We start from the raw sequence: 18,601 nt of genomic DNA on the forward strand, positions 1-18,601 counted from the left end.
CTACATGAGACAATGAAAGGGCTAAATAACCCGTAAGAATTCCTGGGTGTTGGCCGGGCGCGGTGGCTCCCAGCACTTTGGGAGGCCGAGACAGGCGTATCACGAGGTCAGGAGATCAAGACCATCCTGGCTAACATGGTGTAACCCCTTCTCTACTAAAAAAAAAAAATAGAAAAAATTAACCGGGCATGATGGTGGGTGCCTGTAGTCCCAGATACTCAGGAGGCTGAGGCAGGAGAATGGTGTGAACCCGGGAGGTGGAGTTTGCAGTGAGCCAAGATCACACCACTGCACTCCAGCCTGGGCAACAGAGTGAGACTCCATCTCAAAAAAAAAAAAAAAAAAAAAGAATTCCTGAGTGTTCATAAAGGGATGCTTTTTAGACTGTAGGCAATGCCTTTTGCTGTCTCATTCACTGTTCTGTCTCTTGCCCTTTCCTTCTCTCCTACTCATATACCCCAATAAGCTTTTCCTGCACCAATTCTGAAGCTTTGGAAGACTTTAGATGATCTTTACCATCAGGAAAAGGATGGAAACTTTGAGGCAAAGTACCACATTGCGTTTGTTGTCTTTCAGCCCTACACTTCCCCTTTTATGCCCTTTTCTCACCAGCAGGGCAGAAAACCTGCAAATTACATTTGTCAGACCTACTTTCCACCTAGCTTCCTGTCAGATGCTACCAATGGGTGTCTCTGGCAGGAGTTTGGAAGGTGAGAGTAAGGAAGAAATATTTTTTCTTCTTGTGCTTCTCGCAGAGGATGCAGCAACAAATGAGGAAGGAGTCTCAGCAGCAAAGGGTGGTAGCCATGGACAAATGTGACTTCTGGGTTTCTGCCAACTTTGTTCTAACACCACCACATTCTGTACTCTGAGCAACACCTTTTTCTCTTTGCTCTTTTAGACCTAGAGGTGATATCTGTTTCCGGCAGCTACTGATCTTTGAAAAAATCTTACCTTCCCCTTTTTCTCCCCTGGCTCTTCTAACACCTTTACTATCAACTGCCTATTTAAAAACCTAGAGTAGCTTCTGTTTCCTGATCAGATGCAGACTGATAAGATTGCATCTTTCACCTACTTTAGCAAGGGACAAAGGGCAAGTGAAAGGCTTTTCCCATCTTTACTATCTGTGTTTTGGGAACTGCCATTTCGTTAGGATCAACAGAATCAGAGCAGGGCTTTCCCAGAAAGGGGAGGTGGCTTGAGTTTGGCAGACCCATGGCAAACCAGATTGGAAGCCAGTGTTCTTCCTTAGATACTCATGGTTGTAGGTTAGTTTCTCTGGATATACTCCCTGAGATGAGGATTCAGGAGTTAGTGACTTATTACAAGAGTGCTATTAAGAGATATCGGGAGAACCCGCCCCCAATATTTCAGCGTAGGTTCTTTCTATTTTCCCTAAGTGTCAGCCGGCTGAGAAATAAAGAGAAAGAATACAAAGAGAGGAATTTTACAGCTGAGCCTCTGGGGGTGACCTTACATATCAGTTAGACCATGATGCCCACCTGAGTTGCAAAACCAGCAGGTTTTTATTAAGGACTTCAAAAGGGAAGGGGTTGTACAAACAGGGAGTAGGTCACAAAGATCACATGCTTCAAAGGGCAAAAAGGAGAACAAAGATCAAATGCTTCTGAGGCCAATAAAGATCACAAGGCAAAGGGAAAAGCAAAGATCACAAGGCAAAGGGCAAAAATCAAAAACTCCTGATAAGGGTCTATGTTCAGCTGTGCACGTATTGTCTTGATGAACATCTTAAACAACAGAAAACAGTGTTCGAGAGCAGAGAACCAGTCTGACCTCAAATGTACCAGGGTGGGATTTCTTCCTCACCCTAATAAGCCCGAGGGTACTGCAGGAGACCTGGGTGTATTTCAGTCCTTATCTCAGCCACATAAGACACTCCCAGAGCAGCTGTTTATAGACCTCCCCCCAGGAAGGCATTCCTTTCCCAGGGTCTTAATTATTAATATTCCTTGGTAGGAAACGAATTCAGCGATATCTTCCCTACTTGCGCGTCCTTTTATAGGCTCTCTTCAAGAAGATAAATATGGCTCTATTCTGCCCGACCCCACAGGCAGTCAGACCTTATGGTTGTCTTCCCTTGTTCCCTGAAAATTGCTGTTATTCTGTTCTTTTTCAAGGTGCACTGATTTCATATTCTTCAAATACACTTATTTTACAATGAATTTGTATAGCTAACACAACTATAGTGGTCCTGAGGTGACATACATCCTCAACTTATGAAGATAACAGGATTAAGAGATTAAAGTAAGACAGGCATAAGAAATTGTAAGGATATTATTAGTATTATTTGTGAACTGATAAATGTCCATGAAATCTTCACAATTTATGTTCAGAGATTGCAGTAAAGACAGGCATAAGAAATTATAAAATATTAATTTTGGGAACTGATATGTGTCCATATTAAAATGAATTATTCACAATTTATGTTCCTCTGCCATGGCTCCAGCCAGTCCCTCCGTTCGAGGTCCCTGACTTCCTGCAACAAAGAGAGGCCTATAAAAGAATGAGGTAAGCCAGGCAGGATGAAGCCAAGCAGGGGAGAGATGCAGGTAAAGTCTCACAGAGGGTTGCTCCAGGCTGAACCCCAGGGGAGCTTTGGAGTATAAGCTATGCCTTAGAACTTTCCTGATCACATGGTCAGTCATTGTTTACAAGCTGCCTGAAGGACACATAAACTCCCAGGCAATTCTGACTGGTTCCAGTAGCCTGAGAACAGGCCTCTGAAGAAGAGTCCCAGGTACAGGTCTTTGGAAACAAAAATACACTGAAGCTGGGAAATACTGTACAGAAAAGGTAAAAGGAACCCAAGGGCTTCTGGCCAGGGCACTGACAAGGTCTTCTATATCCCTGTTTCTCACCACAGTGAAGTCACATTAATTCAAAGCTCAGTCTCTCCTACTTCATTCATTCAAGATGAGCCACCACTCTCAGGCACAGTGCCCTGGGGTTTAAGTGGTGAGCCCAAGGCATGGTTACCAGACTCTCATATCTGGCAGCAAGGCAGAGAATGCAGATCACTGAATAGAGTATTATACTATTACAGGACAAACTCTGCAGTGGGGGGTGCACGGCAGTCCACAGTGCCTTGGGAACATCTAGCTGAAGCATCTTAATCAGCTGGAGTTTGTCCTGGCAGTTTGTACAGGCAGAAGGAAACTTTCAAGAAGACAAATAATATAAACTGTTTTAGTAGGGAGGATCTCACAACTCTAGACTTGCCCAAGTGCTAGGGCTGAGACTTACTTTCCTAAATGGTTCCTCTAAGTATCATGGAGTCCAGCTTCTGTTTTGAGCATCTTATTAAGAGTATAGTATAACAATTACAGTTTTAGTCAGGGAAGCAGCCCACTGGGATGTTACAAGGAAGTGCTATGGTTTGAATGTCCCCACAAAGTCATGTTGAAACTTAATTGCCAACGTAGTGGTGTTGGGAGGTGGGACCTTTAAGAGGTGATTAGGTCATAAGGGCTCCACTCTCATGGATGGATTAATGCTGTTACTGTGGGAGTGGGTTAGTTATCACAGAAGTTTAGCCCCCTCCTTTCCTCTCTGTCTCATGGGCTCCCTTCCACTTTCAACCTTTCAGCCAAGGGATAATACAGCAAGAAGGCCTTCACCAGAAGCCAACACCATGCTCTTGGACTTCTCAGCCCCAGAACTGTGAGCCAAAATAAATACCTTCTCTTTATAAATTACCCAGTCTGTGGTACTCTGTTAGGGGAGTAGAAAACAGGCTAAGACAGAAATGTATTAGAGGAATTAGACCTCACAACAGTGGAAGTTGCTGGAAGAGAAAGTTCCAGAAAGAGTTGGAGGGTCAGAGAAAAAGTTATCAACCAGTCTTCTTGAAGCACTGACACCAATAGCCAAGTTAGAGTTTGCAGAGGGGTCTCCAGCCTCTGAAGCAGATCTTGGTAGGGGAGCTCATAGAGAAGCCTACGAGCAGCTCTTCCCCTGTGGAGCTACCACCTTGTGGGCCCACTGCCAGCCATCTGGAAGTGGACCTGGAGCCAAAAATGAATCTGTTGGTCAGAAGAACCAGCAGGTGGGAAGATGAGCTATGGTCAATGCTTCACTTCTGCCTCCCAAGTTTTATACAAGTTCTTCTTTTGGCCAACTCTATCCTAGAACCATAGAGGGAAGGGGACTCTGGGAAACGAATTCCCAGCTTAAACAATTTGATAATACAGCAATCCAGGACATTTTGTTCTGGCTTTTAAATCAATCTCCGCAAAGTCCATGGTTAGAAGTGGGCCTCCTTTTGCCAGAAAATCCACAGCCACTGACGATGAAAGCTGTTGACACAGCTCATCAGTGTGGGCCTCCATGATGTGTTTAATCAAATGTCAGCAGACAGTCTGTAGGTGGAGGATAAATATCCATGCACAGACTGGCTCTGGCCCTGGAAGGTGCTAGGCTGATTCCACTCCTCTCCACATCACTACCCTGTTCCTGTCCTCTCATCTTAGCACCCTTATCCCCAGCTTCCTTGATCCTTTGATGTCAATTCTCAAGTGCTTATTTGGAAGACAAAAAGTACTTCTCACTGGTGATTTTTATTTTCTTTGCATATAGATTTAGAGGCAGTGTGGTACTGCAGTTAAGAGCATGGTCTCCTAAAGTCACATTTTCTGTATTCAGGTCTTAGGTCATTACTTATCAGCTGTGGGACCTCAACCATCAATTTTCTCATTTGCATTAATAAAACAGGGATAGTGTTAGTACCTATCTTATACAGTTGTTGAGAGGATTAAAGGAATTGATATGTGTCAAGCACTTAGAAATGAGCCTGTTTAGGTACTTTCATTTTCCTTATTTTCCATGACTAGATAGGGGAAGGGATCAGAAATCAGAGAAAAGAAAAGAACAAAGGTTAAATCTGTCTTTATAACCTAGAACTGGTCTAATAAGGTAACCAGTAGATACATGTACCTATTTACATATCTAAATTTAGATTAGCTAGAATTAAATAAAATTAAATATTTGGTTACTCAATCACTTAGCCACATGTGGCTAGTGGCTACCATATTGGACAGCTCAGATGTAGGTTTCCAATATCACACAGAAAACTTTACTATACACTGTTGGTCTAGATTTTCAAGAGGACTGTTTAACTTACTGACTATCCAAGCTGTTTTTGAAGACTTGAATTAATGTATATGAATAACATGTTAATTAAACTTCAATGATTAGAAATAGTCTTTATGTAATGATTATATATTTTTCTTATCTATTCTACTAAGGCATTACCCAATGGGATTTGATGATGCTTTGAAACAAATTCCCACTACTCAAGTGAAGGAAACAATAAAAATGCACAACGATATTTTCAAAACGTTCTTATTATTATCACAATTTCAGAATGGCCTTCCCAAAGTTTGTGAGATTTTATCATGCATGGACTTTACTCTTGTAAGGCAGCAGTCTTTAGAGACATTTCCTAATGAAGAAGAGTGATTATAGAAAAGCTAAAACCAACAGTGAGATAGCTGAATTCCTCTCATTTCTATTAATAGCTGGTGAATTTTACCAACAACTATTTGCTCAAGTAATGGAAGCAGAGAGCCATAAGAAAAGTTTACAAGCATTGGGTTGCATTTGAAGATCTCAGCAAGAATATAAATGTATCTTCCCAGTGACATATAAATAACCCAGAGTTCCTTCATGCTCAGTCTCAAGGAAATAACTGGCACACTCTAGTGATCCAGTATGACAAATCACTGTGGTCAGAATTGTTGCTCCAAAAACACTTTTATGCACTGCTAGTGGGAACACATATTTGGTACAACCTCTTTGGAGGACAATTTGGACATATGTGTCAACACTTTTAAATACTTACATCCAGTGATGTGCTGTTGTGTTTGTTGTATAACAAATAATTTGATTGGTCTTTGGCCCAGGTTCCCGGGACAAAGCCTCTAAGCCCTTGGAATTTTCTGAATGACAAATAGGCGTGTCTTTTTTTAATCCCTGCTGAGCTCCTGGGACCACACCTGAGTTTATGCTAATAAGGTGACTCAAGGTGGGCTCCTACATAGTTTCAGAATAGGGGTTGGCCATGCCAGAAAAACCAATCATATGATTAAAGGATTGAGCTTTGGGACACCTGAGATTCGTTTGTAATCTCCTGACTCCCAAGGGAGGGATGAGGAAGCGGGGGATAGAGATAAAGTACAATCACATGGCAAATGACTCGATCAATCCTGCCTACATAACGAAACCCAAATTGTAACTCTGGACACCTGAAGCTCCAGTGAGTTTCCTGATTGGTTAACACAATGATGTGCCAAAAGGGTGATGCATCTTGAAGCCACAGGGTGAGGACACAGAAGCTTCACATTTGGGACCCTCTCAGGTCTCACCTATGGTGTATCTTCATTGGTTGGTCCTAATTCATATCCTTTATAATAAAGCTATAATTATAGATGCAGCTTTCCTGAGTTCTAAGAATCATTCTAACAAATGAATTATCAAACCTGAGGGGACTGTGGGAACTCCCAAATTTGTAGCAATTTGTCAAACATGTGGGTTACCTATTGATTCCTGAACTTGTGGCTGACATCCGAAGTCAGGTAAGTCTTGTTAGGGACTGTTCCCTTAACCTTTGGAGTGGGCTAACTCTGGGTAGTTAGCATCAGAATTGAATTACAATATTGCAGTGTTTGACAACCAGCTCTCCAGGAGGGAAGGGGAAAGCCCTAAGCCCTAGTTCGTGGTGTTTGCATATTTTCATGATATAAATGCTCCCACTGTGGCCAATAGCAAGTTACCAATGTGATGTCTTTGATCATGGAGTTGGGAAGAGATGCAGAGAAATCAGCTGCTTGTAAGCCTGTGTGAGTTAACTGTAGCACACTCACACCATTGCTTATACCTTTTGACCAAGCAACACCACTTCACAAAATTCATCTAACAAATATGCTGGCACAATTTGCCCTTCGTAAATGTGTACAAAGATGTTCATTGCAGCATTGTTTGTATTCATAAAAGATTAAAAACCAGCTACAGACCCATCAATAAGCTTAAGCAAATCATAGTGCATCAATAAAATGAAGTGCTATGCAGGCTTTAGAAAGAATGAGGCAAATCTACACCAATATGGAATAATTTGCAAGATATATCATCAAGCAAAAAAAAGGGAAAATGCAGAATAATCTGTATTCTGTCATCATTTGGTATAATATGAAGTGGAACATATATTACAAATACAGTCTGTCTTGGGGAAGGAAGACACAAAAAGTAACAGAGGTAGTTTCTGGAAAGGTGGATGAGGAGATTTGAGTAAGAGGAACAGTGTTTTTTACAAAAAAGGCATTACATGCCTTTTTGTGCTGTTTGAATTTCTATGATGTCTATTTAAATAAAGTGATAGGCAATAATGGAGAGAAAGTAAGATAATGGAAATGAATGACTGAATACGTAAATGACTGAGTAAGCCCTCTAAACAAAATGGCCATAGCTCTTTCTTCATAGTTAATGCATCTTCCATCAACCTCTGTACACAACTCTGTTCTTACATCTGCTTGAGGGAAAGGATGACAGAGTTCAAAGAAAAACTACAACGCACGTTCTCTAACAGTGAAGTCAAATGCTGAAAGGCCCATAAGAGCCAAGGAGGCACCATGAATGCATGAAGTTGTCCATGTGGGGACTGTGCTGAACTGAAGGGCTCCTGCCACAAATTGAGAGGAGCCATGACTCAGCTACAGCAGCCCTTGTTCTGCAGAAATGTAGGCTCAGTGTTGCCAGATCTTTTGATTTTTCAAAAAAATTCAGAAATCCAAAATAATATGTGAAACCTCTTCACCTTTTTGAAGTAAGCAACTAATACAAATCTTTCAATGAAATAATGTGGACCAAAGAAAACCCATTATAGCTTTTTATTTTTAAAGAGGACATCACATTTCCATCCATGAAATACAAAACCTTGCTTTAAGCTGAGTTTAGATGAGTGGTAAGCATTTGGATTTAGTGTTCTAAGGAAAGGGATTTTATAATTTTTCCCCAAGTCCAAGACAATGAAATAAAATGATGATATTTATAAGGTCAATTAAGTCTGAAACCTGTTCCTTAAAAGCTATGAAAAGCCTGTCAAGCCTATATAAAAGTGAGGGGCGGGTGTGTGCAGAAAAGAGCTACAAAGCGGCAGCAAGGCAACAGGAAGGGAGCCAGAGAAGGGAGCCTGGCAGGGGCAAGGAAAAGAGAGGATTACAGTACTGATTTCGCCCTAGGAGGGTGGGAAAGAAGCCAAAGACATGAAGTCCAATCATTATACTGGTGACGTTTTTCAGTGGGTTTTCTTGTTTATTGACCTGCCTTTCTGAATCCCCCGTGTTTCCATTCTAATTTGATTAGAATTGTCCAAGTCCATCAATATCAATATTGTGACTAATTTGTCTCTACTGACTTAGATTCTCCCAGCAACTGTTGGCTGAAAGTGTGCTGATTTCTTGCTGCTCTAGCTTTCATAGACTCTTGGCTGCAAGCATGTCCATGCTTCTATGGAAGTTTACGCCCGTAAGAGTTAAGCAAGCCCAGATAGAGGCGAAATTAATGGTGGTGTCTGTGTTACTGTAGAGGGGGAGAAGGAAGTGGCATTAATAACAATGACGGGGTTGGTGGTAGCTACCCTCCTGAGCATTTATTATGGGCAAAGGTGCTTTATGAGGGAGACAATCAGAAGTCTCACCTCATTACTACATCTAGATCCAAGCCCAGCATCTCTGAGGAATGTATATTTCTCTGAGTCAGGCCCATGCGTAAACTTCTCAGAGTCTACCAACATATGGCTACATAAATTTAAATATTTCCAACACACCATACTCAACAGAATAATAGTAGAAAGAAGATAAGCTAGCTACACTAGACTTCTTTTCGGACAAAAGCAAATAGGGAGAACAATTCAGAACAATTGGTCCTTAACATATGCTATATCCAGTCAGAGAAGACTGGCAGTAATTCCCATCCTTGGCAATGAAGGGATGTTCTTGGTCAGCCAATCTGGCTTCCCCTGGTTCTGCTAACAAAAAGGACTTCATATAAGAAGGTTATGTCTTGTTTCCTCTTACAAGAGCCAGCTTGGACTAAACACTTCCCTTTCTTTCAGAACTTTGCCAAAGGCTACAAGAATGAGCTAACACACTCCAAGACTGTGACATTTTTCTACATGAGTCAAGGCTGAACTTCCATGTTATTGTCTCCTGTCTACAGAGCAGGAAGCTAAGACTCAGAGAGATTAAATAACAATTCTGATCAGTAAAAAGCAGAGCACAGACATGAATGAATTTATCCTATTTCAAAATTATTATTCTTTTTAAAATTTCATATTTATTACTTTTTTATTTCTAACTACAAAAGTAAGTACATAAGCATGATGGAAAAATTGTAATATACAGAAATGTATTTTATATTTCTTTTCAGTCTCTCTTTCAGAACACACAAAAACACATGTAGTATTTCATCAGGATCGGTCACCACTTGTTCTTTCCACTTCTCTACAAAGGTACAGAATTCTCACCCTCAGACAGGAAGAACAGCCCCAAGAATTCCAGGTTGCCAACAGTGTATTAATCAAGTGAAAACAAACTCAGAATTTTCTCAGGTGAGCTTAGATTTCACTGTGTTAATTTTCAGATAGCCCATTATAATTTGGTAATACATGCATAAGATTAATTGAAATTTAAAAATATTTCTGTTTTGTACCTGATTTCAGAAATGGTGCTAGAGTATAATGAACGCAAAGTCTTCCTAAAGAACAAACAATCCCAGCCACCAAAGAGACAATCAATAGAAATAAAATAGAGTCCAATGTCCAATATTCATCCATTCATTTATCATTCAACAAGTAATTTTGAGTACCTGTCATGGGCCAGACTTTGTTTTGGGACCCAAGGATAAAACAGTAAACAAATAGACAAATTCCCTGCCTTCAGAGGGCTTACACTCCACTAAGGAGAAACCGACAATAAATAAATTGAGAAAATATCAGGCTGTGATAAATACTGTGGAGAAAAAATAAATCAGGATAAAGGGATGGAAAGTGCTGAGGAAGGAAGTTGCTCTTTTAAGCTATGTATTAGCTCAGAATGCCATAACAAAATATCACAGACTGGTTAGCATAAACAACAGACATTTATTTTCTCCCCACTCTGGAAGCTACAAGTCCAAGATCAGGGTTCCAGCTGATTCCGTTTCTGGTGAGGGGGGTTTCTCTGATTGGCCCTGTTTCCTCTGATGGCCAAGTTCTTGCTATATCTTCACATGGCCTTTTTTCGGTATTTGCTGGAGGAGGGAGAGAGAGTGAGCTCTCTGGATTCTCTTCTTATAAGAACACTAAGCTGTCAGATCAAGACCCCACCATTCTGACCTCATTTAACCTTAATTACTTCCCTATTTCAAAGACAGTCACACTGGGTGTTAGGGTTTCAACATTTGAATTTTGGAGGGGTACATGCATTCAGTCCATAACATACAGGTTACTCACAGAAGACGTCCCTGATAAGATGTGGTAGTTAACTTTCAGGATGACCCTCAATGGACCTCATCTTCTGGTGTTCACACCCTTGGATAGTCTCTTCCCAAATAAATTAGGACTGGTCTCAGTGCGATAGAGTCGAGGGCTGGTATCAGTACAATAGAGAAGAGCAGAGATTAAAGGTATTTCACCTCTGAGGCTGGGTGATAAAAGGCACTAAAGCTTCCACTCTGTTTTTTTTGGATCACTCTCTCTGGGGCAAGCCAGTCCCGATGGCATAAGGACAGTCAAACACCCTTGGGAGAAGACCACGCGGGAAGGAAATCAGACCTCCCACAAGAGTACTAATTTGTCAAACATGTGAATGAGCAAGCTTGCAAGTGGAACCTCCAGCCCCAGTAAAACCTTCAGATGACTGCAGCTCCAGTAGAAGTTGGAACTCCAACCTCACTGGAAGCCCTTAACCAGAACCACTCTGCTGAACTGCTTCCAAATTCTTGGCCACAGAAAAGGTGAGATAATAAATATTTGTTGTTATTTTAAGCCACTAAGTTTTGGAGCAATTTGTTGTTATGCAGCAAGAGAGAAGTAATGCATAAAGTGACATTGAGAGACCCAAAGGAAATAAGCTAGTAAACTCGGCATGTATCTGGGAAGGAAGACTTTCAGGTAGAAAGAAAGTATTAAAGCCACACAATTAGAGCACGTGTGGCATATTCAAAGAACAGCAAACAACACAGTGAGCCAGAAACAGAATAAGCCAGTACAAGAAACACAGGAGACTGGTCAAAGGGGAGGTAAAAGGTCAGAGCACACAGAGTCTCAGGCATCTGCAACCCAACCACAATGATGTACAAAGAAACATTCACTTGGGAACAGCATCTTATTTGTTTAGATGAAATATTCTGATAAGCTTTAACTTTCATGTCATTGGATCATATCGGCCACCTTGATGATATCAACAATTCTCATTAACACACAAATTACTCTTGTTTGTATGTTTACAACTCCCAAATTCATATTTCCAGTCTAGACTTCTCCATGAACTTCAGTGTTTCATACCCAAGGGCCTAGGAAACATCTCATCTAGAATGTCTAATGGGCGTCTCAAACTTATTGTGTCTAAAATCAAAATTCTGGACTTTCTTCACCTCACCCTCAACCTCTGAAAGTAAAAAAATCCATTATTTCAAGTACTCAAGCCAAAAACCTTTAAGTCTTTCTTTACCCTCCTCTTTTTTCGTCTATATGCCCATTGAAAAAAATCAGCAAAGTCTATTAACACACTTTTAAAAATGTATCCACAACCCAACACTTCTTACCACCTCTATCTCAATCACCCTTCTCCAAGCCACTGCTATTTCTAGTCCGGATTATGGTATAAGCCTCTAACCAGTCCCTACAACCACGCTTTTCCTGCTATAGTCTACTGCCAGCTCAGTAGCCATAAAGAGATTTGAACATACAAATCAGAGCATGTCATTTCCCTGCCCCAAATCCCCCAATGTGTCCACATGTTGCTCAATGTAAATACCAAAATATTCATAGGATAAGTCCCCTCAGGATCTTGCCTAATTATCTTTCCAAACTCATCTCCCTTGATTCTGGCCCTTGCTCACTGAGTTTCCGCCACCATGGCCTCCTTGCTGTCCTTGAAACAAGCCAGGCACACTTCTGCCTCAGAAACTGTGTGCCTGCTGTTCCTTTTGCCTGGAATTCTCTTTCCTCAGATATACTCAAGATTCACTCCCTTACCTCCTTTAGTCATTTGTTCAAATATTACCTTGTCAGCAGAATCTTCCCTGACCACCATGTAAAAATTGCAGCGCCCTCTCCAGAATCCCTTAGCCCTTGTTTGTCTTATTCTTGTACATAGCTCTTATCATTATCTGATATATTATACATTTGAATTATTTATTTGTTGTATTTATTTATTTTATCTCTCTCTGATATGGTTTGACCGTGTCCTTACTCAAATCTCATCTTGAATTGTAGCTCCCATACTTCCCACATGTTGTGGGAGGGACTCAGTGGGACATAAATGAATCATGGGAGTGGTTTCCCCCGTATTGTTCTTGTGGTAGTGACTAAGCGTCACAAGCTCTGATGGTTTTATAAGGGGAAACCCCTTTCACTTGGCTCTCAAGTCTGTCTTGCCTGCTGCCATGTAAAAGTGCCTTTCACCTTCTGCCATGATTGTGAGGCCTCCCCAGCCACATGGAACTTTAAGTCCATTAAACCTCTTTTTCTTTGTAAATCGCCCAGTCTTGGATATGACTTTATCAGCAGTGTGAAAACAGACTAATACAGTCTCCTTCCACTAGAATATAAACTCCATGTTGGTAAGGATTTTTTATTTGTTTTGCCCACATCGTCTCCTCAGGTCTTAGAACAGTGTTTGGCACATGGTATGCGCCCAATAAACACTTGCCAAATAAATTAATTAGCCCCATAGAGTGGATGTAAGAGCCTCCAGCATAACCCTAATCCTAACCCTTTCAATACCCCCACCATGATGAAAGATGGTGGATAACTTGCTGTGCATAAGATAATGAGAAGAACTTGAGATGCTCTAAAAAATGAAGAAAGAAAAATGAAGGCAAGATGTAAAGAGAAGGGCCCAGCATGTCTGGAGTCTGCATGGGAGGATCCAGAGAAAGTTATTCCCTTGGAAGTGGCCCAAAAGATTGGGGAAATCGGAAATATTTTAGGTGACTTTCAAACTAGTTTGCTGTGGTGTGTACAATATAAACCTCAATCCTCCATCTTCTCTACAAAAGGTTTATTCTAATTTTTCCTTGCTTGTTAATGCTTGTGAGGGGAGTTCTGGTCGGGAAAGTAGAAGAGGATTGATTAACTTCTACATCCAAGCTGGCAGAGAGTCAACATGTTCAGATGCAGAAGTCAAAGGCCAAGAGCACAGCTGATATCTGAATTGTACATGCCGGCTTTAACCTTGCTGTATATTTCCTTGACTGGCTGCTGTTGAGTAGAAGGGTGATTTTAACAAGGACCAGGGATTTTAATTAATCAGGCACCATTCACTGTGGCTCTGAGCCAATTCATCTTAGGGCAGCTGCTTTCCTACACATTCTTCAATTCATACTTGTAATTATTATCAATGGCCACCACATCCATACACAGTGTGCCAGACAGGACAGCCTAAATGGGATCTCTGAGAGAAACTATTTCGTTTCTGACTATTTGAATCATGCAGTCCTAAAATCTTACTCTCCCACCTTTTTCTAATCGGGTTAGCTTATTTAAAGTGGGTAGTCATTCAAATTTGCTTCTCCAGTAAGTCTTGCTCAAGGCTGTTCTTTAAGAGTGCTGCAGACAGAGAAATTTCTTTGAAGAACAACAGAGGTGGTCATTTCCCCTGGAGAAGGGCCAGAAAATTAAAATATGGAGATAAGAATCATGTTATTGTATATTGTTCATATAAAATCCCATTAAGATAGTGCATACAATCTTAGTTAAACCTATTCAGAGAGAGAAAAAAAATTGTGGAGGCTAAAAGACTTATTCACAAAAGCTGTATGTTTTTAAAATCTACATCCTATCTAGCTAATTTTATCTTCCGTTGTTTTATTCTCATTATATTTCATTGAGTACAAATAGTAGGCCACAGGCTGAGACAGCCATAAGGCTCCTTTGACTTCTCGGCTTTGCTTATTCAGAGCATCTGTTTATGCCCTGAAACTCCAGGTTATGAGCAACCTGTTTGTCACTTCTTCTCACCCAGCTTTGCGAATCACCAAACCCTCTTTCCTCTAGGTATAGATCCTAGAGAGACTGTTACTTTTTTTAACCCCCCTCCAAAAGAATTTTTCACTCTCCAGGTTTTCTACAGGTAAAAAGATTATTTATAACCTTTTCAAATCTCTCACATTTTAAAACTCTATCTATTTAATTCAAATAGCATAAGATTAAAAAAAATAATAATAATGCCTTTGTTCCTAAATAGGTGGACAAGAACAGGGACTAGCAATAGTATCTATTAGGTAGAAGTTAATAACACTTATTGAACCCAGGTCAGCACAGCACTGTTGGGGTATATGATGGGACATGGAAGAGTTCCACACGTCCCATACTGATTCTCTATGTCATGGCCTGTCATATCCCAGCACAAGCAAAGTGCAAGTCCTAGGTTTGCACAAAAATTTACTGACTTAGAGGTGGACAATTAGGCCAAAAAAAAAAAAAAAAAAAAAATGGAACAGAACAGATAGCCAAGAAACAGATGCGTGGACATTTGATGTGTAGTAGACATGGCATTTCACAGAAATAGAGAAAGACAGTCATTGAATAAATGGTGTTCGAAAAATTGGTTGTCGACGTGGGAAATTTGAAATTGAATACCTACCTTACATCATGCACAATAAATTCATTCCCAACTTACTGAGAATTTAAGAATTCAAATGCAAAAGGCAAAACATTCAAATGTTTAGAACAAAATAGAGGCAATATATTTATGGCCTGAAGGTTTTAGGTGAGAAAGATTTCTTAAAGCATAAAAAGCACAAATCTTATAGAATGAGATTTATTGCTAAATTGGGCGTTAAAATTGTGATCTTAAACTCATAAAATTACACGATAAGAAAGTGAAAGGCAAGGTACTAACTGAGAGCGTATATTTGCAATAAGATAAACAACAAAATATTAGTGTCCTAAAAATACAGGAACCGTAAATGGTTACAAAAGCAAACAGACAACGCAATAGTTAGATAGGCAAAATATATGAACAAGTACATCTCAGACTATAACCAACAAGTATGACATAATCAAAATATTTATTGATACAGTAAATATTTTTTAAATGTTCCTTATTAGTTATCAGGAAAATGCAATAACAAGAACTGCAGCCCTACTGGATTGGAAAATAACTAAAAAGTCTAACACCAAGTGCTAGAAGAGTATGTTGATACTAGAAAACGATTTGGCATTACCTGGTTGAAAATGTACATATTTTATGTAAAACTTATCCATTTCACTCCCACATATCAATTCTAGAAAAACTTTTAAAAATGATAACACAAAATTATACAGCACTCTAGTCTATTAAGCACTATTATAGGTACAAGTAGTGTACAAACTGTTGTTTCAATCCATTTTTTCCGTAGGCATTAATAACTTTACTTCTCACAGAGGTCACCTTCCTATGATCACATAATTGTGACACATGTTGACACCCCCCAGGGTTAATTCCCCTTTCTCCTGGTAACAGCCCCAACTTTTGTCTGGGAATCTGTCCTCTCCACTCTTACAGGCTCTGGGTGAGGCTCCATCCAGACATGGTCAATCAAAACACCACTGTTAATGGTTCCGGGATACCATGATACTTAGGCCTGTCCGATCAAACAAACCACAGGACTACTGGAAAAGATTCTTGCTCTTTCATGCTGGTCTAGAGCCTGGAAGGAAATGAGACCAGAATTCTGTAAGCTGCCAAATGGAGTCTGAGAATAAAGAGGCCAAAGCAGAAGGTAGAGTTGAAAATGGAAAGAAATTAAGTCTTGATGATGTAACTTACAGCTCTAAGGTACCTAGGTCCAATCTATGCCAAAACATCTAGATTACTTAAGCAATAAACTCTCTTTTTGCTTAAGTGATTTTGAGTTGCCTTTTCTTCAACTTACAACCCAAGGAATTCTGAATGATACAATGACCAAGACAAAACTAGAATCCAGATATTCCAGTGTCCACTTTTCTTTACACACAAGATGCGATTGGTAGACTCCGAAAACAACATGAAAAAAATGAAAATAATATTATTGTTTTACTGTGACAAGAATCTTTGGGGGATTTTTTTTAGCCTGTTATACAGAAAAATATTTCTGTCTCTTATTTTTGTGGCTGTGTGTCTAGTTTATGTCTTACCCAATTCAAGGTCAACAACTTCATACTCAAGTATTTTCTTTGTCAAAAATTCCCCTTCAGATGGTCAAGGACAACATTCAGTAGTTACAGATAAATGTATTCAAACTACCAATTGTGTTTCAAGGTGATCAAGTTAAGGATATATGTTAAATTGTTATCATTAAAGCGATTTAGACTATTTGATTAAACAGCATAAATAAAGAATGGTGACACTGCAAATAAATAGCATAATCAACAGTACAAAGTCCTAAACAACATTCCCTCCCCACAAGAGACTGGGAGATTGTCAGAGCTGTCACCAAGATGTTCCTGTCTCCTGACAGAGGCAATGGCACTCAGAGTACTCACCTCACCAGCTGGAGTCAATGAACTGTAACCAAGGGGCTCCCGAAACCGTGCCTGTAATTGCAAAATCATAATTCCAAACACAGTCTGACAAGTGTGAATGTGCATATGAGGACAACTGGACAGGCTATGTGAAAGCAGGACTTCCCAGAAATTCCAGAATGGTGATCACCAACATCAATAATAGAAGCCATTTGTAGTCAGAGCAAGTAAGTCAAGGTGTCAAAGGATGAGCATGACATGTCAACACTGTTGCTAAAATTGCAAAGTCTTCTCTGCTTGTTTGCTTCTTTTCTGGCACCTTCTGACTTCCCTTCTCCCTCACCCTTCAGCTCCTAGCAGCCCCATTCCTTGTCTGTGAAAGCCCGACAAGGAGGCACCCAATTTAGACCTAACCCTCTGGGGAACAGCTTAAAGCTCCAAAATTACTTCTTTCTTTCTCTCTTTCCATTTCACCCAACAAAATTTCCATTTCCTCATAGAATCATGAGCATTGGAGCCATGCAGTGCTAAGTTGCAAACCAAGCCATGCCACTTACAAGCTAATGAAATTGGGCATGTTAGATGACATTTAAATGCATCAGTTTCCTCTTCTGAAAATTGGGAATAATAATAGCCCTAACTCACACAATTGTTGAGAGAATTCAGTGAGATAAAGCATGCAATGTAGTTTACTCAATATATGACCCATAGGGAGAGCCCAGTTAACATCAGTAATTATTATTATTGCTACTACTACTACTAATAGCAACAAAGATAAGAAAGAGCAATAGCTTTAACCATCCTAGGTAATGTCTATTTTTGAAGAGAAACTTAATTGACAATTTAGGGGAAGTACTCATTCACAACTTGTATTTTGCATCCACTGTTTTTTTGCCTGTGGGGCTTTCTGTAGAACAGATTGTGTATCTCTTACTGTAGTAAATTTCAACATTCCTTTTCATAGAAATCCATCAGCTCTGATATAAGAAACTGTTACACACAGCCTGTAACCCACACAAGCCATGCAAAACAATGCATTAGCCCAGAGATTCATTGCTAGCAATATAAAAGAAGACCTTTCTCCTCTTTTCTTTGGTGATTTATTTTATGAATAAATTGCTTTTCTTTTAAGGTCACTGTGTAGTTTTAGAGCTCTTTACACCTGACACTATCCTCTTACTCTTAGAAGTTGCAAAAAAAATATTTTAAGCAATATTTCCTAAGATTTTATCCATTACTTAGTCCAGTGACTAAGTAAGGTGGTTTGCTTGAAAATATAAGTATTATCAAAAATCAAAACAATAAAAAACCTATTTTATGTATCATCCACCTGGGTAAGAAATAACAGTTTATTGCAGTTAATATTTATTGAATACTTACTATATGCTTGGCAATATACACTAGGGTTTGTATGTGTCATCTTACTAAGTCCTGACAATTATTTAAGAGCTAAGTTGTTATTATTCTCACTTTTCAAATAAGAAATTTAAGGCTTTAAATAATTGAGCCAAAGTCACACAACTAACAAGGGGTAAAGAGAGGATGGATTATCTGTCACTGTAATCCAAGCTGAAGACACTAGCTAGACTCAAACCTTTGACCATGACACCTCCAAAAGAAAATGCTGGGGAATGTAAATCAGGGTAGTTTTGAAGACATGAATCAGAATGTCTTCAAATGAATCAATTTCAGTAAATCTTGTAGACTCCGTCCTCTTGGCCTTCTTTGGAACTTCTATCCTGAACTTCCTATCCACTAGGAGGAGATCTGAGAATTACCTCATTCTAATGCAGATTTATCATGAAAAAAAATCGGATACAGTGATGATTGTCAACCTAGGACATACACTATTTCCTTCCATCCTCCCTATAGTCCTTTGAGATGGATATTGACACCATG

Source organism: Trachypithecus francoisi, unplaced genomic scaffold (assembly GCF_009764315.1).
Source record: "Trachypithecus francoisi isolate TF-2019V2 unplaced genomic scaffold, Tfra_2.0 Lachesis_group0, whole genome shotgun sequence".
Taxonomy (NCBI): domain Eukaryota; kingdom Metazoa; phylum Chordata; class Mammalia; order Primates; family Cercopithecidae; genus Trachypithecus; species Trachypithecus francoisi.